Source organism: Pan troglodytes, chromosome 2, assembly GCF_028858775.2.
Source record: "Pan troglodytes isolate AG18354 chromosome 2, NHGRI_mPanTro3-v2.0_pri, whole genome shotgun sequence".
Taxonomy (NCBI): domain Eukaryota; kingdom Metazoa; phylum Chordata; class Mammalia; order Primates; family Hominidae; genus Pan; species Pan troglodytes.
The window spans coordinates 118,192,678-118,219,429 of NC_086015.1; the positions used below are offsets into that span (position 1 = coordinate 118,192,678).

Sequence of the window (26,752 nt, forward strand, 5' to 3'; positions counted from 1 at the left end):
TTCCATAGTACAGTGTACTATTTATTAAATGAGTGTATATCTATCTGATACCTTTAGTAGATTAGCTGCTCCTAAAGAGAACTATGCTGCCTATTCATCTTTGCCCCAGAAATAGCTGCCACAATAAATAATGTAGTGGTGAACACTCAACACCTTTGTTACAGTTGGCTTAAGGAAACTGGATGGTAAACTATTTTTTTCACTAGGCATTTACTATATAATTGCTAAATGCAAACCTGAGAAATTGTTTCAATAACTATATGCTAGAGAATACAAAGGTGTTTGACATACCCATAACTACTTAATCAACCATTAAAACCAACCATTCATTTATTAAAAAATAGATAGAAGTGCTAGTAAACACTAGGCATTGTGCTAAACACTGAATACAGCATTGATAAAGTTTAAAAGGAACTGTTGGTTCCTCTCAAGGAGCTTATAGTCTAGGTCTCTTTTAAGAAGTTCATATTACAGAGGCTGGAGTGGAGTAGTGTGGAAAGGAAACCTTAAAATAGCAAGATACACACCACGGAGCCACTAAGCCTCTATCAACCTACGGGAAAGGAACCCAAATAAGCAGTCAGTGTTCTTGGGCAAATCATTCATTTTACAATTCATTTAATTCAAGAAGGAAAATGCTGCTGTGGAGATTATTCAAGTCCAAATGTTCCTGGTGAAGGTGCTTCCAGTAATTCTGGGAAAGAAGCCAATCCCTTAGTTTTATATGTAAATATTTTTAAAACACACACATATATATAAGCACAAAAGAAAGGTCAGGAAGACGTAAGTCTTTTAAAAATCTATTTTAATAATTTTTTCTATAACTGTCCACAAAAGTTTGGGCTTTTTTTGTAGCCTTACATTTTCTTTTACACAATACACCTGCTTTTTTTTCTAAACTAAATATTTCTTCCATCTAATGACTCTCTTTATTAGACAGCATCTAATTTGCATACATTTACATACAATTTAACTGCTAGCTTGTGAGAACAAAGAAATGGCTCTGTATTGTACTGAAGGACAATACTCAGTAAAGGAAGGTATAAAAACCAACCAGCTTGGTGACTGTGTAAGCTCTTTGTTTCAGATATACCAGGCTCCCTCTTTCTCTTTTAACATACCATTTAAAAGGGGCAAAAATTATTTCATCAAACAATGAAAAAAAGAAACAGCCCTACTTTGTTTAACTGTCCATTTCCTCTCCAGCTTGGTTACTACAATTCAGGGGTCCAAGTTCCCTGAATCTACTACAATTTCCTCTATTATATTTGATAGATTTAATCCCTTTATCTATTTTGGTTTCGTGTCTCATTCCTAAAACAACCTGGGATTCCACTGCGATAAAGCTCTGTTCTGATGCTAATTTGTGCTGCCATCGGCCTTGTTCCCAAGCAGACAGGGTAGAATATGGCATCATGCTCTCCAGTGAACAATGCATACACTTACCCTTAACAGGTTAATAGATTTTATTGAGACTTTGGGTCTTTATCATATGAACCAGCTCTTCAAAAAGAAATGGTTTTCAGCATCTACTGGAGAGATGATGGAAAAGAAGACTTGAATATAGGGAGGGAAATGGTAAAATAGATGTTAGGGGTAAAAGAGTACTTGAGTCAAATGTTTCTCCACTCAGCAATGCTATCCCTTTGTAAGTCTCCAAACCTGCATGACTCTTGGAGAATTAAAAAAAAAAAAAAAAGAACTGAAAACCAGGGACCCTTGACTCTCCTTTGAAAGTAAATTCACATACTCTGTGATACGGGGTGAGTCACTATGACTCTTCTCTCTGTAGCTCTCATCCTTGACACATGGAAAAGGAGATTATGGAAAGCAATCTTGAAGAGGTTTGTTCAGTGTTTTGTAAATATTAACAATTATTGAAAACACACAAAATAACTAATAAAGCTGCGGTCACAACCAACTGAAAATAAACACTAGGCTCATTCAAGTTTCTGAAATGCCATGTCTAAAATAACACACAAAAAAGAAATATGGTACATAAAAATGCTTCAAGATTATAACAAGCTATACAAATGTAAAGCAGGACATAAGGGCAAACTGAAAATTATAAAGCCAGGTACAAATTGGCACCAAAGGCTCGATGGAATTATCATCCGTATCTGGGTGCTGCAAATGGTCATGGGAGATGCATTTCCTTGGACATATATTTAACATTATTAATTTGGCCTGTTTTCTGCATCTGATAATGCAAATTTACAATTTTAGTGACCCAAAGAAGTGTGAACTTGTCAGTGATAAGTGAAGAAATTCTACCACTCTGTGGGGCTGCAGAATGCCCACATAATTTGGAACCTTTAGCAGCCAAACAGATTGCACAATCTCAACTAGCGATCTTGAAGCATGTCTGATTTTCCACCTGGTGAGAAGAAGCCTGAGTTATGGGGACTGTATGAGTGCTGGAGTGCTGGCATAAACCAACTCTGCCAACTTCTTAACCCATAAACAATTATGAATAACGATCCAAACAGCATTTAAAAGAAATAATTAGACACTGCACTTTAAAAAAAAACCCTCAGTAGTGACTAAAATCTAGTCACTAGAATGAGTAGTCAGGAAGTTGTTGATCCTCCGAAAACCATGGCTTAGTTCTAAAAACAGCCTTAAATTGCAGAGAACCTGACCCTGACCTTCAAATCCCTTGCTCCATGAGGAAATGAGACTACCGCCTCCTGAGTGCTGTAGTGTCTGTTCTTTCAGAGATTGTCAGTAAGTTTTACAATACAATTCCTGTTTCTGAGGCTCATTAGATCTTTCTTATTTATACAGATTTGAGGCAGTACTTGTTTTTGTGTGATAGAATTATCTGTTGGTATCCGACGTCAGACCTATTTTCTACACTCTAACATATTAAATTCTGCCTTGTTTGTTTCTAAAGCACCTCTTAATACCAACTCAGCCAACATCACCTGTGCTGGAGGTGGTTAAGATCCACCTCCCCAATGCATGTTACCACGGTGACAAAGTAGTGACCTAATTTACACACACCTGCTGGGTTAATTGGGCCAAAATGAAAGATGATATATATGCTCAAAATCCAAAACTGATTTTTTTCCTCAAAATTAAATATTTGATTTTTTTAAAATTAGCAGTTTCTAAAGCTAAGTAACATACTCCAGGTGTGCATTTGCCAGTTAATGTACCCTGAATGTTTCATGACACTTGAGGAGCAAAATATATTGAGTGATGAATACAAATCTTTTATGTATTTTCTGTGTGCAATGATTAGTATGAGTAAGTGGTCTCAATCACTGAATACATGGGGTGTGCTTGAAGGGTCAGGCCACTGCCTTAAAGCAAACAGGGACATCTCAACTGTGCCAAGTTAGCACGCAGAGTCTGGGCCGCCTTTGAAAATGCAAGTTTGCTTTGGAGAAAGCTGTTCTCCATAGCCTGAGGCAGGCTGCAACATCTCTTAGACAAAAACATCACTTACCTCTGCTTGACCTCTTCCCACCTCTTTGTATTCATTCTTCCCAGACCACTGAGAGTTTTTCTTTGAACCATATTAAGTTTTATGCCAAGAACTGATGAGGATATGAACAAATAGATACTTTCAGAGACTGCTGGGACAGACACAGCAATGTGTAAATGGTATAGCTAAATGTATCAAAACCCTTAAAATACATATATCTTTGATTCAATTATTACACTTAAGTATTTACCTGATGACATAATCAGGGATGTTTATAAAAAAGATTGTCACAATAATATTCATTGTAATTCATGTCTACTGGAGAAAAATTGGAAGCAACTTACATGTCCAAAAATTAGAGATCAGCTAGGTAAATTATAACACATCCATTGTATGGAATACTATATAATCAATTAAAAAAATCATGTCACAAAAAATATTGACAGAAACAAATATTCATAATATATTGCTAGTTGAAAAATCAGAATCATAACCTTGCATAATCCTATGTTGTTGCATGCACACATACATATACACACCAAAATATTAAGAATAACTTTTTCTTTAAGTGGTAATAGTAATATCAATGGTGATTTTGTCTTCTTTCTGTCTTTTTGTGTTTTCCAAATAGTTTTACACTGATAGCGTATTACTTTTAGAAAGGAAATATAAATATGATATTAAAAATAAAATGAAGAGTAGGAAAAAAGTTAAATGACATTTCCTAATCCCTTTCTCCTACTTAGATTTCACATTTCACCCATATTTACTTCTCTCCTTGTCAACTACAGATATAAATATAATAGATGTTAAATTGGACAATGTTCTTTTATTACTGAATATTCAACTTTTCTACCTGAATGGATCTTTCACTTATTTACAAATCTTACAAAGATGTCAGTCAGCACAACTCTTAGAAAGAGTCTCCAATCTGCTTTTTATGCTTACAAAAACCATGTGAAATAATTGCCTTTTAATAACAATGATTACTTGAAGTGAACTTTTCAAGGTACAAATAAATCTATTTATCACCAAGCTATTGTGTCCCGCTTAAATTACAACTTTCACATTTTGATTTCATTTGTACAGATATAGGGTCTTACTGATAAGTAAGTGCTTTTGTTAAGTAAATAAAATTAGTATTACCATATGAACTGGATTTGCTGTTAAAAGTATCTCACTAGGGGTTTGATTTATTCTATGATGGTTTCACTGATTTAATCATTGCTTAAATTAGCAAAATATAATTATATATTTTTATAAACAAGATGTTTTCTTGGGATTTTCCTATGTCACCAAGAATAGACATCAGGGATTGATAAGTAATAAGAAATGTCAATTTTAAAATTACATTTCTCGGTCTAATATGCTTTCTTTTTACCTTAGTGATGATCGCTGCCTTCCTAAAAAGTTCATAAAGCTTCAGAAAAATCTAAAATTCATGAAATTTCAAAGAATTAAAAAAATTCGTGCTTTTATTTCAAGTGATAAAATTAAACTTTATTTTCATTCTCAAAAATAAGTTTTGGTTGAATCAAAGATGTAAATATTAAGAGACTAAATCATAAATGTGCTAGAAGAAAATCTGAGTAATTTTTTTGGTGTAAGAAGTTTTCTAAGCCATAAAGGAAATTATTGAAAAATGAAACTACATAAAAAAATTTTCTACATATACAAAACTCAAAAAGCAAATTAATAACCAAGAAACATGTCTAACACATACTACAGAAAATTTATTTTCCATAATATACAAAGAGGCTATACAAACCATTAAAATATTTTTTAAAACTCGATAGAAAAATATAGAAAAGTGTTATAGCCAATTCGCAAAAAAGTAAACAAAAATTTAAATGGCCAGTGAACTTTTAATATGTTGTTTAATCTAACTCCTAAGTAAAGAAATGTAAATCAAAACAATGGTGAAATATCATTTTCACTTTTCTGATTAGGAAAAATTTGCTAAAGCCCAGTACTGATGAGGCTGTGAGAAAGCAGGAATTCTCATATAATGTTGTTACATGTGTGTGTCAGAAAAATGTTTTTGAAGGCAAATTTTTAACAGGCATCAAAATTTTAATTATATAAACATATCTAAGAAAGTATGCTATGTGGATATTAAAATAAAAACAAGGATATATTTAGAAAGCTGTTTTGTAATATTTTTAAACAGCGAAGAAACTGTAAATAACCAAATTTCCATAAATAGGCAGTGGTTGAATACATTTTGTGACATCCATAAAATGGATATATTAAGTAGCTGTTTAAAAAGAGGAAAAGGTAAAATATAATATACCAAAATATAAACACTATAAAATTTCTAGAATATATAAAATCTCTAAGACATGGCATTAAGAAAAAAGTACAAATGTATTTGAACAGTATGATTCCCTTTCTGTTTTTAAATTAAAGGTATATAGACATATTTCTCTACACAAGTACAGTTGAAACTTTTTATCTCTGGTGAATAGTGCTATCAGTCGGTAAAGACATACTTTTCACTTTATATCCTTGTGTACCATTCAAATTTTTTAACCCTGTGAGTACATTTTAAAAATACAAATAGCAGAAAGATTGTTCAGTGTAATGGTAAATGGTGAAAGGTATATACATGGAAGTAAAGAGTACTGCACTGTTAAATTTCTCATTCTAGACTTCTCTAGTCCCACAGTAAATCATTCAACTTCACTGGGATTTCATTTCCTCATTTGTAAAATAATAATTAAATTAGCTCAAAGAATAATCTGTAAGTTACCTTATAGTTCTAACAGTACATACTTTCATGTGTTAATAATCCAATACAGAATGGTGGAAAAATATGTTTGAGACTTAAATATCAATTTTGAGCACCTGTACCTACTACAATAAACAAATCTCTACTTGGTATTTTGTATGTAGACTGTAGCCATGTCTTTATGACAAAAGCAAACAATAAATGTACTGAACATTTTGGCTCATTGAATAAACTAAATATTATCTTAAAGACTATCCCCATGCACAAGTACCTCTGGGTCTCAATGGTTTAGTTCTGCCAAGGTGTTGAAACAAGACTATCAAACAAAACTGATCAGAAATGTATTACTTACATACTTCACTGCCAACTTAAAGCCACAACCACCAAGCTGACTTGTTGAATCTATCCTTGATTAATGCTCTCATATATACAAAATAATGTCAAAATATCAACATTCATTTATAATTCAGGTATATATTGCCACAAGCACTCTTAATATGTTTTTGATATTGGATAACCTGATAGTGCATGCTCACAAGTTAAAATAGTAATATCCATCTTGTTTTTAATTTGTGGTACTTGAGGCTTCAGTATAATAATGGCCTTCTTCCATTGTGACTTAATATTCCTATCATTTGGTTATATATTTTTAAAGCAAAAATCTCTCAATCGTTATTCAGATGACAAATTATATGGTCATATCTGTTAGATACAGGAAAGTCTGCACTGTGGTATTTCTAAGAAAGCAAGTAGTTCATTCCTTCATTTCTGGGTTCCATTGTGATAAGGACAGAACCATGGGAATTTCCTTGGTAAGATTCAAGGGTATAACTGGTAAGAATGGTGTGTTCTTAATCACACACCATAGGTTCTTTTGTAAATTAGGATGTGGCTAAAGCCTACTAAAAAGTATATTGATAGATTTTTAGTATCTGTAGTGAAAAAAGTTAGATTCTCACATCTAAAAACCTCACAGTTTCTGAAACTGTCATCTGACTGTGTTTTTCAAATGTTCACAGTAGACGGCCTACTTCCTTGTGCATTTTTTCACATAGTATCAGCCTGGGTCATGGTAATACTGTTATCTGGTATAACATCGAGCAATGGGAAAATAATGTGGTGAATGAACAGTTGATTAGACACATTAAACTAAGGAAAATTCAATCAAAGATCATCAGTTTCAATGATTTACTACCATACATCTTTGCTCAGTTATGAATAAAAAATTTTGAATGAAGCTTTTGGTGAAATTTGTTTTAAGATGAAAGTAGAAATGAGAAAAATAGACATCCTGTGCTCACCTCAAATGGAGAGATAACTATATATTCCGAAAAAGTTCTATGTTAAATCTTGGGCTCCTATGAGACTAATAAAAAAAAAATAAGTTTAACCCTTCATTTTCAGTTTCAGTCTTGATATACAGAAAAGGAGGAAAAGGGCTGATATTACTACTTGAAGAAGTGATTTGCGAAAGGGAGAAATGATGGCTCAAAAATCCCTGTAGCTCCTCTAACAAACCCTGGTACCAGAGCAGACAATGAAATTGCTAGGGAGAGCTAAGAGTAGCAATGAATTCAATCCCTCCCTTTGTGGCCAAACTTAGTTCTGCTTTCAGAAATAACAAAATTTCAGGAGATATGGTTAAAATTTATAGGATATGGCAAAGTTTAAGGAGATTTGGTTAAGCATTTTTAATCCATTCCCAAATGCTTACTATGGCTATATTTAGTACCAGGATAAAGAGGAGGATCAACTGGTTGCCCCTGAAGAAGCAGACCTCCCAACTGTACATTGTTAATAGTTGACAGAACACTCCTCCCTTGTCACAGCTACTCTAATACACACAAACCTTGGATGCACAACTCTGCATAACCTGTAATGATTTAGAGATTGCATTTCTTGTACACAAGATCTTCCCTTGAATGGCTCCTTCAGGTCATTCAAGCCTTATAATTCAAACTTTATTTCCTCAGAAAGGACACCTACACCCTGCCTCCGGATTACCAGCCATTCTTCATCCTTTTTGTTGTAGTTGTATGCATTTGTTAATTTGTTTAGTGTCTCTCTCTCGGTCTTCTAGTTCAGAGCTCTGTCTCTAGTGCCTGAGATCAACTGAATTGTAATTGTTTACTCATGATAGAAGAGTAATCAACACCAGAAAGAAATCTGCTATCTAACAAAAGAATAGTTTCTTCTTTTTTTTTTCGGCAACAGATACAAGTCAAACTAAAATATGTTAATTCAATTAATGTGTTTTTGGTGCAAATCCCAGTTTGGTATTATCAAAGGCATATTTTCACATTTAACTATATTATCATTTCAGGGATTACTTAATTTTCATTTTCATTTCTATTTCATCCTTTCTTTTCTGGCAGGGAAGCCTAAGCCCATTTGTAAAATTTTTCTGTCCTCTGAGCATACAATTATATTTTATCCAGAACAGAAGTGCACCAAAAGAGCTGAAAGTTAAAGGAAATGTTCAGTAGATGAGACCTATAATACTGGTTCTGATTAATTAATATAATCACTCTATTAATTATCTATGTTTAAAATTCAAATTTATCTATGTTGGCTTACTGAGCATTCTTAAAGAAAACATACTTGTAATATCCTACAACCATGAGGTGGAAAGGGTCAGCAAATGCTTCCAATTATATCCCAATTATTTTAGGAATGGTTTACTTCAACTTCTGCTCCCTCAACCCACTCACCCTAATAGTGGTCTGCTCCTTACTTAAAAGGGGAAAAACACAAAGATTTCCTGCAGTTTGAGAATCAACTTGGGAGAAATAGAAAAACAGGTGTCTGAGTTGAGCAGAGCTGAGTTTAGTCCCGTCTCAGCCATTTACTACCTATTTAAAGTTAGAAATTAACTTTCTGAGCCTTGGGCTTGCTCTTTTAATCTAGACCTGGATATTCATGATTCCAGTGTTCATTTAATGGATATGTATTTGTATGTATGGCCCTATCCATAGTTCTCTAATAAAGACCTGGCCAATGCTAAGCAGAGAAATTAGATGGATTGTGGTCTCAACATGCAGTCATCCAGCACAATACTTTTGTCCATCTACGACACTAAATTTCAATTGTATACTTGGCTTATATTATCTGGAGATCATTACGAAAAACATTTTCTGCAACTCTTGATTTACTTAGGTCACAAGTAAAGTTATGTGAAAGTACCATGGACTATAAGAGTATATTTGGCATCTCAACACACATGGATTCACAGAAAAGTTGGATGATACCAATGTCAGTTTTTAGTTCTGCAGTCCGTCTGCAGAGTTAGTGACTGTTGGTTACCTATTCTATGCCTCAACCTTGTCATCTATAATGAGAAGTTTCAGTAGTTTAAAAAAGTATGACAGAAAATGATTCATAATTCCATGAAATTCATAAAAAATACCAAGGTGCTAAGGCTACAAGTATTCTAAAAACAGAGGACAGGATAAACTTTGTCAAATACCGAGGGGAAAAATAATTAACACGTTAGCATATGTCTTAGTCTGTTTCCTGTCGCTTATAACAGAATACTTGTAACTCAGCAATTTATAAGAAAGGAAATTTATCTCTTATAGTTGGAGGCTGGGAAGTCCAAGGTTGAGGGAGCAAAACTGGTGAAAGCCTTCTTGCCGTGACAACTCTCTAGAGTCCTGAGACAACGTAGGACATCACATGGCAAGGGGGCAGACCGTGCTAGCGCAGGTCTCTCTTTATGTTTCTATAAAGCTACCAGTCCCATTCCCATGATAGCCCAGTAATTCATTAACCCAAGAAAAGATTCATCCATTCATGGGCCCTCATGACCCACCTCTTAAAGGACCCAGCTCTCAATACTGCCACACTGGGGCTTAACTTTCAACATGAGTTTTGGAGGGGACAAAAATTCAAACCATAGCAGTGTGTAAATAAGTCTTCCATAGATATTTACTACCGAAAAATAACATTACTCTCTATAGTAGGTTGAATGTTGACTAGAGTCCCCAAAATTTCATGTTCACCTGGAACCTCAGAATGTAACATTCCTGGGAGATACGGTCCTTGCAGATGCAACTAATTAAGAATCATGAGATAAAATCATCCTGGATTCAAGGTGGGCCCTAAATCCAATAACTGATATGCTTTTAATAGGAGGAGAGGACACAGAGGGACACATACAGAGGGGAAGGTGCTGTAAAGATGAAGGCAGAGTTTGACGTGATAGTGCCAAAAGCCAAAGAATAAATGGGACCATCAGAAGCTGGAAGAGCCAGGGAAAGATTTTCACTGTGAGCCTTCAGAGGGAATGTGGCCCTGCTGCATTTTTATTTCTGATTTCTAGCCTCCAGAACTGTGAGAGAATAAATTTCTGTCGTTTTTAAGTCACCCAGTTTATCATAATTTACTACAGCAGCCATAGGTAACTAGTACACTTTCCCTGTACTCTCTAGGACTAAAACAGAGGAAGACATACAGCAGTTTTATAAGTGTAAATAGTGATCTCAAAGCCCCCAATTGATAGGAGCACATAAGGACAAATAAAAATCAATGAGAAAACTTAGAGGTTGCAGTGATGGTTTCTGGTAGTAGTAAGCCTCAAACAAAATGTACTGCCCTCTATTTGGAGCTGTTCCCTCTTAAATCAAATGCAGATGCCCTCCAAAAGTGATGCAACATCTTCTGATCCAATCCTTTCAAGCAAGCCAGAAACTGATCTTAACGTGCAATTGGTCATTAAAAAAAAAAAAAAAGAAAGAAAGAAAAGAAAATTAATAGGCTGGGTGCAGTGGCTCACGCCTGTAAATCCAGCACTTTGGGAGACTGAGGCAGGAGGACTGCTGGAGCCCAGGAGTTTGAGACCAGCATGGGCAACATAGTGAGACCCCCATTTCTACAAAAAAAAAAAAAAAATTTTAAACATCTGCTGAGCATGGTGGTGCACACCTGTAGTCCCAGCTACTGGGAAGCTGAGATGGGAGGACTGCCTGGGAGGTTGAGACTGCAGTGAGCCATGATCATGCCACTGCACTCCAGCCTGGGTGACAAAGTGAGGCCTTTATATTTTTAAAAATCCAAGTGGTATATTGATGTAAATAATTAATATCTTATGATGATATATGATCAATAGCAAAAGTATACTGGAAATTACTTAATTGGACATAAATCAGTTCTCAAATAAAAAATTATTTATGTTCCTGAAGAACTTGATTCAGAGAGTAAATATACCTATTTTTCATCAATGGAAATTTAAATATAATATCAGTAACAAATTTACATAGAGGAAAATCAATTTTATTTTGGTCTAGAGTATATACTATCATGAGACTTGGCAAAGACCCTAATAAGTATACAGATCACAGCTTGAGGCATCAGACCAGCATGATTAAAGATTATGTTTGAATTGTCTCCTGATATACAAAATTAACCATTTCTTAAGTAATACTAAACTCAGCTATCCTATTTGCTACAAAAATTTAAGCCATTATAAAAGCAACATTTTAGTTAATTTTCAATATCTCTATTTATTTTCTGTGCATATTTTTATGTACTTACACTTAAATCTTAAATTTCAGATAGTCCTACCTTATTTAATTTTTTTACCTTTAAAAAGTCATAACCTGTGGTATAATCTTCTTTTGATATGCTTAACAAAATATAACAATGAAATGTAGTGTAAAAAGTTCAAATACTTTTAAAAATATATTTTTAAATAGCTTAAGAAATATATTTTGAAAATATATTTTACACAAATATGAATGTGTGAAATATCTATTCACACATTTTTACCCTAATGCACAGAAATCCTTTCGTTTAGAAAAATAGAAATTGTATTCATAATTTCCCTTAAAGACTCTCAAAACCATAAGGATGATACATGCAGATATTAACTATTAGATATTACATGTTTAAAGCAGGAAAGAATGAAAACGTTAACTTCCTAGAAAACTGCAAATATCAAATTCTTTTTCTTTTGGTTTTTTAACTTAAGAGGTGTGCATTAATTACTATTAGTAATTAATTAGTCACCAAATATTCTAAAGGTGGGAACAAAAGGTTCTTACAACTCAGAGATGAATCTATTTATATTTGACTTTTTTTCTCAGACACTGGTCTCCTAACACTTTATAAGTTCAATAAGATGTGAATATAGATAATTAGGGTATTCCTATATAATCAGGTAGAAAGTGAATACATTTGTGTCAGTAGCTACAATAATTTGCATTAAATGAATGAGTGAATAAAAAATAAATCATAAAAAGGCACTGTTTGGGATTGGTATAAAACATTTACTTTTAATACATAAATTATTAATATTAAGCAGTTATATTACAAATGACAGAGAACTGTTATTGAGGTGCAAATAACTCAACAGTAAATATTAGCCATGACTAGGTTATAGGGTGTTTCTGGAATTCTTGCTTCTTTTTAGATTAGTATAATGCTCTACTCAAGGTGTAGAGTAAATCTGCAATAGCTAGAGCAAATAATAAGTGGTAGAAAAAAAAGGATCTATACAGAAGACCATATTTTCTTACATGGTTTCAGAATAGCATTATGATTATGGTGACTAATGAGAGGAGGAAGAAGAAGAGATGGTTTTAATTTTAAAGTGCTTTGGTATGTTGTCATCTCTAATTTACAGATGAGGAAACTGAGCGTACAAGCACACGAAGAGCTGCCTATATCTCATAGCCAATAAGTGATAACAGAGAAACTTAAATCCCTCTCTTCTATTTCTAAACCCTGTACTCTTTCTACTCTATTATATTTTCTCTTTATTCCCTGAAACCAGAGATATGTATTAACAGTAAAATTCTTAAATACTGCAGTTAAAATAGAAATTCCTCCAAGCCAGTGTTGAAAGCACCACAGTATTTATAAAAATAAAAATCAGCTTCTTAAAAAATTATTGTTCTTAAATAAATTTAAAAAGAACAAAATCTTCTTTGAGTTCCCCTATATTCCTCATACAGAATCTTGGCAGTGATAATCTGCACCGTAAACTGTGAAGTAAATTGTATATATGAATGAAAACAATAAGAACCTACAGAAACACATGGGAGATCTAACTCGGATAGGATGGTCTGAGTAGCGTAGGGACATGGATGAAGCTAGAAACCATCATTCTGAGCAAACTATCACAAGGACAGAAAACCAAACACCGCATGTTCTCACTCATAGGTGGGAATTGAACAATGAGAACACTTGGACACAGGGTGGGGAACATCACACACCGGGCCTGTCGTGGGGTGGGGAGACGGGGGAGGGATTGCATTAGGAGATATACCTAATGTAAATGACAAGTTAAGGGGTGCAGCACACCAACATGGCACATGTATACATATGTAACAAACCTGCACATTGTGCACATGTACCCTAGAACTTAAAGTATAATAAAAAAGGAAGAAAAATAATAATAATATTATCACATTTCACAGAGTTTACAGTCTGGCGGAGGAGAAAAACATTAAACTAATAATTATATAACCATTTATTTATTTACACCTGAGGTCTATTCGTTATCTTTGACTATGCCATATAATTCCAATCTTAACTCACTTGTATGCATTACTTAGCTTGGCGATGCTTGATGTTCTCCTTTCTATTTCCTTATGTCCTATGCTTCATGTTTTTTTCAAGGCCCAGCTTAAGTTCAGCCTCTTCCCAGCAGTTCACAGAGATCTCTGCCTCCACTAAATATCTTTAGCACTTAATGATTTTTTTTTCAACAATGGCAAATGGGTTTCCTATTACATGAAACTTCCAACAATTGGTAATGGTTGTCAAAGTACTGTCTTCAGAGGGACTCTGAGGTCAAGTTTTGGTGTAGTGACAGAGACAGCCATAATGGATTAGTGTTGTTTCATGGACAGCGAAGGGGAGACAGGGGATGCTGAATTTAGAACATTGACTTCACAACTAGACTGCCTAATTTAAAAAAAAAAAAAATGTTTGTAGAATTTATTTTACACCAAATCCAGGTCTAAGCATGTAATTTGACACTGAGAGTGCCTTATTTTATTTTTTAAAAAACCTGTATCATGTCTCCTCAAATATCATAACATTCTTGCATGTAATACTTCTCTATGCTCACAGCATGTAGTCATGCCTTGCAACACAGGCATTTGCTGATGACAATAAATTACCATTTTAGAATTCACTCTTATTACTATTGTGAACTCCATTTATGTCATAGCTTCTCTCAAAATATTATCAATATTGAAAATATTTTAGAAAAACTTTGTAACATAAGCTATAAAATGTAAGTAAATATGTTGCCTTTATCATGACCAGATTCAAATTCAACATTAGGATATTGATAACACTTAACGATTAAATATATACCTGCCAAATAATAAAATGAAACAAAGAGAAGATAACTACTTTTTAAATGAGTTTAAACATTTTTTAAAAATCCAGCCAGGCGTGGTGGCTCATGCCTGTAATCCTAGCACTTTGGGAGGCCCAGGCAGGTGGATTGCCTGAGCTCAGGAGTTTGAGACCAGCCCGGGCAACATGGTGAAACCCCGTCTCTACTAAAATACAAAAAACTAGATGGGTGTGGTGGCGGGCACCTGTAGTCCCAGCTACTCGGAAGGCTGAGGCAGGAGAATTGTTTGAACCCAGGAAGTGGAGGTTGCAGTGAGCCGAGATCGCGCCACTGCACTCCAGCCTGGGCGACAGAGCGAGACTCCGTCTCCAAAAAAAAAAAATCCAAATCTGTGTATTTCAAAATATATTTTACATACTTATTATGTCCTAAAATTTGTATCCCTCTTTTAGTATACTTCATTTTCCTGAACATAGTAAGTGTTGAAGAAATCCACGGCGGTTAGTTTAGACCTTATTTTAGAGAGATAGCTCCATTTTACATTCCCTCTTGCTAAGGAAGTGTATTCATCATATTCCATAACAGCTCACAGTTTGTTATACATTAACTGCTTATTCTCTGTGCCAATAAGACTGTGCTGGAACAGCAAATAAATTTGGTGCATTCATTTAAATGATTCTGCAAACCACAGGCTACCCAGTTGTCTAATGATAAGAGAGCCCCAAAGCCACCTGATCACCATTATACTCCCTTATTTTTTTGGATTTGCATGGTCAGTACCGTCAGGATCTGAATACAGAGAAGAATGAGAAGTAAAAGTATACCTCAGACCCAATCATGAAAAGGGATTTTATTAATTTCGGCACCAGTGATGATGTGGCTAGGTTGGAAGGGGAATGGGATATAAGATCTGGAGTGCTTTATCTGCTCCAAGACCAATGCTGGTTTTGGCACTTCTCTCACTCTAGTGAGTTGCAAAAAAACAAGCAGGTGCTAGCAATCTGAGAGACCACATGCCAGCTACAGCTGCTTCAAACTGATTCAATTACATCTGCCTGAATAGTCCCAGGACATCAAACTAGTTGAAGAGATCCATAGGTTGCAAGGAGACTTTGTCTATCCTGATGGACAACTGTCTCTGAGATAATGACCTGCAAATTTCCAGGTTGTGATATAAAGTGATCATTCCATCACCAGGCATAAGAGAAAAGATGGGGGAATGCGATGTTTTATTCACTTTAAAATTAAAAATTGGTTGTAGAAAGCACAAAGGCCTCTTTGAATTTAAATCTGAAAGTCACTGAGGCCTTATGGATACCTTGAAACAGCCCAATTTTGTGAGAACATTTCCCAAATCATTGGGTACAGCACATTTACAGAACATGCTCTTGGGATCCGGACTTCGCTCCAAACCTTGTTTGTACAAAAAGGGGCCAAGCAGCTGGGAAATTCTGGAGTGGAGTGTGTCCTCATTAGTTCCCATCTGCCACCAGAACTCAGCTCATGGCAAGTTTGGCTAAGTCCTGGTGTACTCAGGTCCAAATGTGGGTCAGTTTTAATTACACTATACAGAATTCAGTGTGCAGTTTTAAAATCCTTATTATACAGCACAGAGGAATGGGCAGCTCTCCAGCTAATCAATTTTTTAAAAGTACATATATAAAAATTTTAAACCAGGCTAGACAGACAGTGGGTGGAAAAAAATCTTTAAATGAGTACAAGGGTTACTTAAGAGAATTATTAGTGAAATTGGGTCATGAACAAGTTCTGCTTTAAAACTTCAAAGTGAGAAACAAACTGTTTTCATTGGTAAGTTGGAAAACTTATGTAAGGCATACAATGTGCCTTGCTCTTTAGTGTGAATACAATAAGCCTGTGGCCAGGGTATAGAACACACCTACAAGTGAACTGGCTTTCATGTAAGCAGAAATGTTCCCAATTTTGTGACTCTTCACTCCATCCCCTTTCAATGTTTATCACTTATGGCAAAGACTGGATAAAAGAAAAAAATCACAAGCTACCTGGTAAATAGCGAAAAAAAAAAGATGAGGAAGGGGAGGGAGTGAGAGAAAAGGAGAGTAGAAAGCACAAGTGCTGAGCAGCAGACTCTGGGCATGACTTGTCTCTCAGTGCCATCCATACAAATGGGGGCCAGAATCAACCCTTGCAGTCTATGTTCAGATTCCATCTTGTCCAAAAGCTTTATCAGGTTCAGGAGCGCTAAAACACTAGCCTTCGAAGACAATTGTCAGTAAAAAATTCAGAGTAAACACGTCGGCAGTCAGTGATTAGGCATTTATGCACCATTTTTGATAGATAAAATGTCCCTTGACACAAGTCCTAATGACAACAACAACAACAAAACACAAAAACCTTAAATGTTCAAAGTATCTTTGGGCTTTTGACTGAGTTGTTATCAGGTTTATTCATTTAAAATGCATCACGGGAGGCTAAGTTCAAATACCAGCATTGAATATTTACAAGCTATATGACTTTGGACAAATTGCTTATCCTCGCTGACATTTTGTTTTCTCACCTGCAAAATGGGGGAAATAACATCTTCCTCATAGGGCTGTTGCAAGGATCATAAAACATATATGCACATATATATTGGATATTACGTATCTATATATACATACATGCATATATATATATATACACACTCACATAAATGTGCATATGTATATATATAGCATCTGGAACATGAAAGTCACTCAATAAATGTTAACTATCATTAACCCAGTTATGATGAACTAAATTTTGTTCCCCAACCCCTCCAAAAAAAACATGTGTTGGAGTTCTAACCCCAAGTACTTCCAAATGTGATCTTACTTGGACATAAGTCTCTAAAGAGGTAATCGAGTTAAAATAACGCAATTAGGGTGGGCCTGAATTCAATATGACTGATGTCCTTATAAAAGGAGAGAAATCTGGGGACAGAGACAGATACTTACAGAGGGAAGACAACATGGAGAGACATAGGAAGGAGATGGCCATCTATATGTCAAAGAGAAAGGCTGGAACAGATCCTTCCCTCACAGCCCTGAGAAGAACCAACCTGGCTAATAAGCCTTGATTTCAGACTTCTGAACTGTGAGAAAACAAATGTCTGTTTAAGCCACCAAGTTTGTGGTCCTTTGTAATATTCCCAACTAAATAAAAATTCCATTAATCATCAATATTTACCTTGATTCATCATGGTCGAAACTATACATTTGATATTAGGCAGGTCTGTATTACCTCTGGTGAGTAATAATCAATTCTATATATATTATCTAGTGATGTTTTCATTATTTTAAAAGAATCCTTTTCTGATTGCTGTACAAGAAGATACTGCTGCAATATAAACAGCCTGGCAGAGGAAAATGGTTTACTATAATTAAGATCATCTAGTTATTATTAAAGATAATTAAGGGAAAATCATACATATAAATTCATAAATCCACTTTTCTACTGTTGAGTTTGCATAGAAGGAAATCAGAAAATCTTACCACACTAATTTCCTTCTCAAGAAAAAATAAAACCTTACACAGTGATTTATGCACTGAAAACTATGCTCACTAAACTTGAGGCTGCTTAGATTACCAACAGGACCACTTTTAAGTCATTTTGATGCATGTGAAAGTAACTCATCAAGCATGAGTTCTTCATCCTTTGCAAGAGACTGCTTTTAAGGGTATCTGACTTTCAGAAGAGGGATGAGAGTTCTCTGGGTTGTGTCAACAGGCTTTCTATTGCAAGACACACCTCCATAATCAGCAGACATTGAAGTGAATGTGAGCATCCCCATCTTAAGTTTTTCTTTAAACAGCCCTAGCCTTCTATAGAAATGTGGCATGTATAGTTAGAAATTATGAGTCTAATTATGTTGAACTGAGATAAGCAACAGATATCACAAGAGCCATAATTGGACCAAAGTTAACTTTCTTAATGTATGTGTCCCACACTTCCTTGAAATTCCTATACTACTCATTATAAAAATTTTTATATTTTGTCAAGAGAAGAGAGGAAAAAATAATACATAGAGACTACTAAGCAATAATACATAGGTGGTAGTGGTGCACAAAATAAAGTATTTTGTATACCTAATTTACTTTAATCCACATATCCACCGTTAAAAAGGTAGGTGTTGTTACCACCATACTATACATAGGAAAGCTTGAGGCTTAGTAAGCTCGGCCAACCTCGATGAGGTCGCACAGCTACTGAATAATGGAGCTAGACTTTTGGTAAAGGTCAGTGGGAGGGAATCCAAAGCTCCTAAATTCAAACTCAAGCATGAGATTTACAATCCAGATATCCTAAGTGCATCACTGGGTTCCAAGATGCTGATTTATTTAAGGAATTCACAGGCGTGTTGAAAGCATTTGAACTCACATAAGCAGTAGATGTGTTCTTGCTAAACCTAACTCAACTTATTCTCCTTATGAGGAAATCAATGCTATTCACAAACACAACCTAAAAGGCTTTATTCAATTTAAATGAAATTAATCTTATTATAAGAACACATGAAAATGGAATTACCATACAATCTAGCAATTCCACTTCTGGGTATATACTCAAAAGCATCGAAAGCAGGTTCTCAAAGAGATAGTTGTGCACCTATATTCATAGCCGAATTGTTCATAATAATTAAAACATGGAAGCAATCCAAGTGTCCACTGATGAGTGAATGGACAGGCAAAATGTGGTATATACATGCAATTAATTATTATTCAGCCATAAAATCAAGGAAATCCTGACATGTACTACCACATGGATGAATGCTGAGGACATTACGCTAAGTGAAATAAGCCAAACACGAGAAGAGAAATACTATATGATTCCACTTATATGACTACATAGAGAAGTCAAAATGACAGAGACAGACACTAGAATGGTGGCTGCCAGAGGCTGGGGGTGGGAGTGCAGAGGGAAATGGGAAGTTATATCTTAATAGGTATAGTATTTTAGTTTTACAACATGAAAGTGTTATATAGAGATGTATTGTGGTGATGGCTGTGCAAGCATCATAAATGTATTTAATACCATTGAACTGTATACCAAAAAATAGTTAAGATAGTAAACTTCATGTTATGTGTATTTTTCCCGAATACAAAAATTGGGGGAAAATAATAAAAATATCACATGAAGGTCTTTTAGATTCAGTACATTGCTTCATGATTTTTATAATATCTTCTAAGGCCAGGGAAGCAGAGGTAACTTTGTATAGAACCTTTGAGTACAATCTATGTGATAATGCCCAACCAGGATCCCTGCTCCCAGGCAATTAGATGTTCTTTTTTCAGAGTCTAAACTGCAGTAGTGGTGATGGCGATGGAACTGGTAGTGATAGAAATGACAGTAGCATAGCTAAGATTTCTTCAGTACTTGCTATGTGCCAACCAGTGGACCAAGAATCTTACATGTAGTGTGTTATTAACTCTCAGACAACAGATACTATTATTTTCCCAGTTTTACAAATGAGTAAACAAGGGAACAGAAAGATTAGGTAACTTGATTGAGACCATACTAATAATAAGTGGTGAAGTCAAAAAGAACTCTATTGATATATCTTTGTCTCTCACTAGCCTGTATCCTCTTGAGAACAAAGATTTTGTTGTATTCATCTAGCCTAGCACAATTTCTAGCAAACAGCAGACATCCATTCACCATGCAGAATAAAAGGAAATGAGGAAAGGAGAGATGGAAATGAGGGGGAAAAAAGAAATTATATCTAGTCATGCTATGTTCTTAATAAATGTGGATTTTCTTTCTTTATTTCCTTAACCCTGAAATCGCAGGGGAACCTGCAATAATGCTCAGGAATCCTAGGGCATAGGAATTCCTCCCTCTTTGAGATTCCAGGCTAATTCCTGACACAGGACCCTCAAAAAGCTGCTAATATCTGTCTAGTTTAATGATTAATATTCTAGCAAAATATATATTCTTGGCTCATCTCTTAATTTCTAATATTGAGACTAACAGAGCGATAGAGTTCAATCTACCACACTAAGGTTCACTGGAAAAAACCGATGTCTTTGATACTGGCCTCTTGCACACTGGTGTGAACTGAGGTAAAAGAAAAACTGTTCCCAGAGGAAAGGTAGTTCCATGCCTAAAAGTACATGTGTCATAAACCAGTGGTACTAAAATTTGAGAAGCCTAAACAAAAGGTTTTAATGCAATAGATAACTGGCTTATTATGTAAACTGTGCCAATCTTATGTGACGGGCTTATGCCACACAAAACAGAACATTAGAATGATCTATCTAAAGCAAGTCTTAACTGTTCTATTTTGACTCTACTCTTGCTTGGCTTTACCTCTATTTATAATTAAAATTTAGTGAGTCATAGAGACCATAATTATAAATATGTATACAGTAAACACAGTGTCCATTACTTTTGCTTAGAAAAATAATTACAGATTTTTAAATATTCTGATCTTAACTGACCCAAAGGAATTAAACACACATTTTATTTTTGTGTTTTAGTGAGATAGAGATAGGGAGGGAGAAGCATAAGCCAGTGCTCAGGAAAGACGAAGCATTAACCGTATAACATAGATTTGTTTATTTATGTGCTGCAAAGTATTTCCAAGGTGACAAGTAACTTAGCCATTAATGCCTCAGCCTTATGTGTATAATGGGAATAACATACAGACTTCTTGTAATAAGTAAAAGTTAGTTTAAAGCATATTGCAAATAGTGTTATTTCAATTCTTCATTAAAATAGTCAAAGAGGATCAATTCTTATACATTAATTTCTCATTTTAAGGACAGAATTTATCAGTATTCTCATATCTATGTAACTGGCCGTATGAGAACTAAAGGCCATCAAGACTTATCTAAACTGTATAACAAGTAATAAGATTTTAGGACACAATCCCTCTATTTCTAATACAACTCCAGAAATGTTTTATTCATAAATGCATTCATTCAACATTTACTGATCAACTACTATGTATAAGGCATTGTATAAGAGGCTGTGGCAATCCTCTACTTACCTTTGTACTGTGTTTCCTACTTCCAAAGAGGTTAAATTCATACCAAAGTGATTTGTTAAAAATACAAAAAAGGATTCCAAATGGGCCAATAAAAGGAAAAGACACACCAACTCTAAGACTTCAGATTTATGTTACTAAATACCGACGGAAACTCCTCAGCATTTAAAAGAATACATTAAGGAGAGTAATGCAAGTCATTTGGATGTTTTCAATATGAGAAATTTGAGCCTACTGAATAAATTAATTAAATATCTTTAATATTGAGTTGCAGCTTTTTATTGCATTTATAGAACTTTACCTATTAGTAAAATATACAATCTATAATAGCTTGTCTATATCAAAAATATAGATATCTGTCAGAAAACATACAAAGCCACAACTAAAATACATTTAATATCATTACCAGTAACATTTGTGAAAAAATAACAAGCATCTAGCATTTGTTAAATTAAAGAATAATATTCCATAAAATCTACATCTGGATTTTAGCCCCTCTTTTAGAATTACTATTTAATCTTCACTTTTTTTCTCTCTCACTTCTACCCCAACAGCAACAGAAACACATGCACAAATTAAGAAATTATCTTACAATATACCCTTAAATTTTCTGAATATGCCCCATGTGTCCACTAATAGCCAAATGCTTTCAAATCTGTTCAGCTAAATGGATCAATAACTACATCCAGCCTCACATAGTGGGGCTGCCAACACGGTGAAATTGAGCCAAACACAAAATGTCTCTACCAGGACAAAAATTATTATCAACCCAGTTATCTGAAGAGATCTACTCTCCCAGATATTCTTTCGAGAAGTTGGCATACACATTATCTAGGGCAGTCAACAGCTACTAAAAAAAATATTTGAGTCATAAAACAGAGGATTTAAAGAAAATATTCAGAAGCTAAAACCAGTGAGTTTTAGAATAAACCAATGTAACAGTTCAAGGTCTACATCAACTAAGAATCTTTCAGAGTCAGAGTACACAAAACACGTAAGAGCACAAGCACACTGCTAACAAGCTTCTCTGTGCGCTCACTCATATGACACAGCTGCAAGCAACAATTGAGCAGGTGCAACCAAGCTTTTGAGAATTCCTGCCTGTTGCCCAGGAACCACAACACTGCATGGTTGAGATTTTAAACAGGTGCAAACATTTTTTTTTTTTCCTCATTCGTCTAGTGCTTGAGACAGTGGAGCAGACAGTACATCTGCAACCACTCCATACCTAAAGCAACCATCACAGAAAATAAACTCAAAAGCAGCAAAATAAAAAAAAGTTTAAATAAAACAATAATGGCAAAACTGTGGTTTTGCAATGGTCTGACTCCACATCACCATTCATTTTAATAGTACAATTCCATAAAATAATCTCTTCACCAGATGAATGCTTTGTAATTAAAATTATTCGCCTTATCAAATCTTAGAAATGTTTACTTGATTCTTAAAATAGAATAAAATAAAATATATGTATAAAATGTACTATCCTTTGAAGCTGTCATTATCTGTAAGTAATCAAGAATTAACATTTTTACATTATGAAATCTATAAGCAATTTTAATACATAAAAATATTATAACTTGTTAGTTAATATATAGATTTACATAGTTATAGGTAATTGATATACATACCTGTGCAGCTATGGGGCACAAACTTGCAATTTATCAATTCTGAAATGTAAAAGAAATATATCATATAAGTAAAAATTAATTTACTAAGTTGGAACCAGTATTTATGTTGCAACAATTCCTGCAGAGAAGTAGGAAAAGTTTCAGTGCATAAAGAGGTAAATTATTTTTTATCAATATTTTCCCTATAGGATATTTCATATATCTGAAAAAATATATATATTATATATATATATACACACACACACACACACACATATACATACACACACACACAAAGTCCCTTAGCAGTGTATCATAAGCACTAGCAAGGGACTCTGACTCACCATGGCCTCTGAAACTCAAATGCTTTCACTAGAGGACGAGGCAAACACTTTAAAATGATTTTTTTTTTTTTGGTATTCTTCCAAGACTATTGCCTTCCTAATACAAATATGACTGCTGCGCTCTAAAATGAAACTACTCAGATTCATCTGCACTCAGTTTGGATAGAATGTTGTTGAGGAAGAAAGGTGCTTTTGTAGAGCAGGCCACAAAAAAATGCATGAATAAATGAAAGTAAACTTTGAATGTTCGTTAACTTTGAGTTACAACAGCAAATAGAAATGAAATTGATTGCTACAAGAAGGAATGCTAACACCATCTCGGATATAATGCAAAATGCCTCAACCCAACACACTTTGACAAAACTGCCAGCGAAGTAGGTATTGATACAGAAGACTATGTAAGTCCACATTAAACAAAAGTAGCAGTTTACAATTAGACCTGAAAAACATTTGGATTTAGGTGGAAACTGTATTGCAACATACAGCCTGGGAACTACTGGTACTCTTAAAAATATTTCCTAGTTCTAGCCAGGAGTGGTGGCTCACGCCTGTAATCCCAGCGCTATGGGAGGCTGAGGTGGGCTGATCACCTGAGGTCAGGAGTTCGAGACTAGCCCGAGATTACGCTATTGCACTCCAGCCTGGGTGACAAGAGAGAGGCTCCATCTCAAAAAAAAAAAAAAATTCTTTTTGAAAGCAAACGGACATGTTTAATTTATATAGTTCTTCTGAGCACAGTCGATGACAGCAACACATTATAGTCAGTAAGTCTACTTTATAATACTGCTTAAAAGTATATAGAGGTAATAATTTTGATGATGGCTCAATAAAACAACATCTTCGTATATTCTGATGGGAATGTGGATTACAAAAGACATTCTAGAAACCCACTGAGTATTATGTATCAAGAACTCAAAGTTCAATATTTTTACTCAGTAATTTTAGTCCCAAGAATCAAACATAATAGAAAACCAACAGAAATTTATGTAAAAAAGATAATTTTTATGACAGTAAAAAACTATAAGCAACCTAAATATCTAATAGAAAAATAATTAAATAAAGCATAGCACATCTATATAAAGGAATATTTAGCAAAATTTAACAAGGTAGTTTAAAGAATATTTTAAATTTTACGGAAAAATGCAAATTTATAGTATTATGATGCTAAAATATTATATAAACATGTAGACTACCAATTACATGGACAGTATGAAATTATGCGAATAAGAAAAAACAAAGAACAAAACAAAGAATTAAGAGTGATTATATCTGGATAATAAGACTTTGGATGATTTTAATTTTTTCTTTTTACTTTCATATATAGTTAATTATCTACAATAAGCATGACTTTTATAATAGGAAAAAATAATAGTAGGTAGGGTAGGGGTAAAAGGAAAAAGTTATAAAATGCTATATTGAATTCATAAATGTAAACTTCCTAAGAGAAATAAATTAATTCAGTCACAAATAAAACCCAGTAACTGTGCCTACAGTGAGAAACACCCTCACTGCTTCCTCAAAGGGGCATAGCCAGGGTCTTTTTTATCCCAATGCTTTGGAATCTACACAAGTAATTCAATAACACATTTTTAAATCATCTTAGTAAAACTTCTTTACTTATTATGCAGAATGAAATGATGGCAAGAATAATTTAGGACTTCAAATCTCTTCAACCTAGTACAGCCTAACTTATTCACTAATTCAATCACATTCAGTGAGCATCTACTGCCTGCAAGGTGCTGTGTTTGGCACTGCAACGTGCTAACAGATAAATTAGGACACACCTTACCCTCACTGAGCTAACAATTTAAAAACACTAAAAAATGTTTAGACACAGCTCACATGAAGAAGTAAACACAATACAGTTCAAAGCATTTGTGACAGATTTGGTACTTTTAAAGCAAGAAAACATACACTAGGTTTATTTTTTATATTTCTGAGCAAACACCTATCTTTAGGTAACAATAAAAAGTCATGTGTATTAGTATCACTTATTAATGCACTAGCAAATTAAGTATTTAAGTTTTTTCCTTATGTGATCTATTTTTTGTTAATGGACAGTTACATAATAGGAGATTAAGTATGAAGGAATAGTGACCCAATCTGGAATGCAGATGTGTAAGATTGTCTCAGTTTATCTGAGGCCACATAAAAAACATGCACAATTATTAACAGGCTGCAGTTATTTATTGGAAACCAAAGCAAATAAGTTAGTTACTGGTTAATCCTGCTAAAAGACACTGTTATGACAACATCACCAGGGAAAGAAAAGAAGAAAGAGCAAACCACTTTTGTTATGCAGATAAAATGATTCAGCATAGAGATTCTCTCAATAGCAGTTCAGTTTCCTGCTGGCCTGTAAACATAATCAGCAATGCCCTTCTGAGGCCAGTGTTGCAGGATGATTCCAATGTGAGGTCAATGGGGTCAATCTGTGTGAAGTGGTGACAAACACTAAGAGAAGGTAAGAAGCTGTTTGTGTGATCAATGATCCATAGACTGGGGCTCAGAGTTCTGGGAAGCAGTAGAGTTATGAGGTAGGGTGGTAGTTAAGCACTTAGCTTTTGCCATCAAACAAACCTGGAATCAAATTCCAGCTCCCCATCTTTAGTTCTGTGATCCTAAGCAATTTAAATTTTCTGTCTGTAAAATGGTGATGATGTTACTCACCCTACGAGGTTGTCTATGCAGGTTATATGTTATAGCCATATAAAGGAACTAGCACAGTGCCAGCCATGAGGTAAGCATTTGATAAAAGGGAACTATTAGTACTATCATAGTTGTATGAAAAGGGAAAGCATGTCTGTCCCCTTAAGCTAAGGGACTAAGCTAGGCAAGGAGTAAGGAGATAAAGAAGGCTTGTTGAAGACATCACCCTATAGTCCAGCAGCTCATCGAAAAGCCAGTCATGTGCTTGATGTTCACAGAACATTTCTGAATCAGGCAACACTGCAACAATAGTAATAGCCACAATAACAATTCTAACCAGCACTTTTAAGCTCCATTCCTATGACTGAAAAGAAAGGCAGTAAAGTCTAAATAATACGTGCAGCAATACTGCCGAACTTCTCTGGGTGAAAAATGAAGGATCACTTTCCACATTTAACTGAAACAATCAGTAAAAGGAAAATAAGGACCAAATGAATATAATTACTCAACTGGAATTGGACCAAGGTGCTGTGTAATGGTCTTAGCAATCACATGTAGGCACTTATCACCTTTTTATGTATTCTAAGGAGATCCTGCAGATGACCAGAGCCTTATATATGAGGTTTGCAACTCTAAGTAAAAAAAAAACGTTAGAGTCAGTTTTTTTTCTTATGGCTGGGAAGACAGAAATG

At 34.6% G+C, this 26,752-nt stretch overlaps 1 protein-coding gene across 40 annotated transcripts in view; it reads right to left on the minus strand.

Annotated features, from left to right (window-relative positions):
* The window catches only part of ZBTB20 (zinc finger and BTB domain containing 20), an 830,436-nt gene that overhangs the window by 559,969 nt on the left and 243,715 nt on the right, over window positions 1-26,752 (minus strand). For all 40 annotated transcript variants that reach the window (XM_054682140.2, XM_054682141.2, XM_063806117.1 and 37 more), the window contains one exon: window positions 23,089-23,127. The gene's annotated coding sequence lies outside the window, so the exon portion shown is untranslated. The remainder of the gene's footprint in view (window positions 1-23,088; window positions 23,128-26,752) is intronic.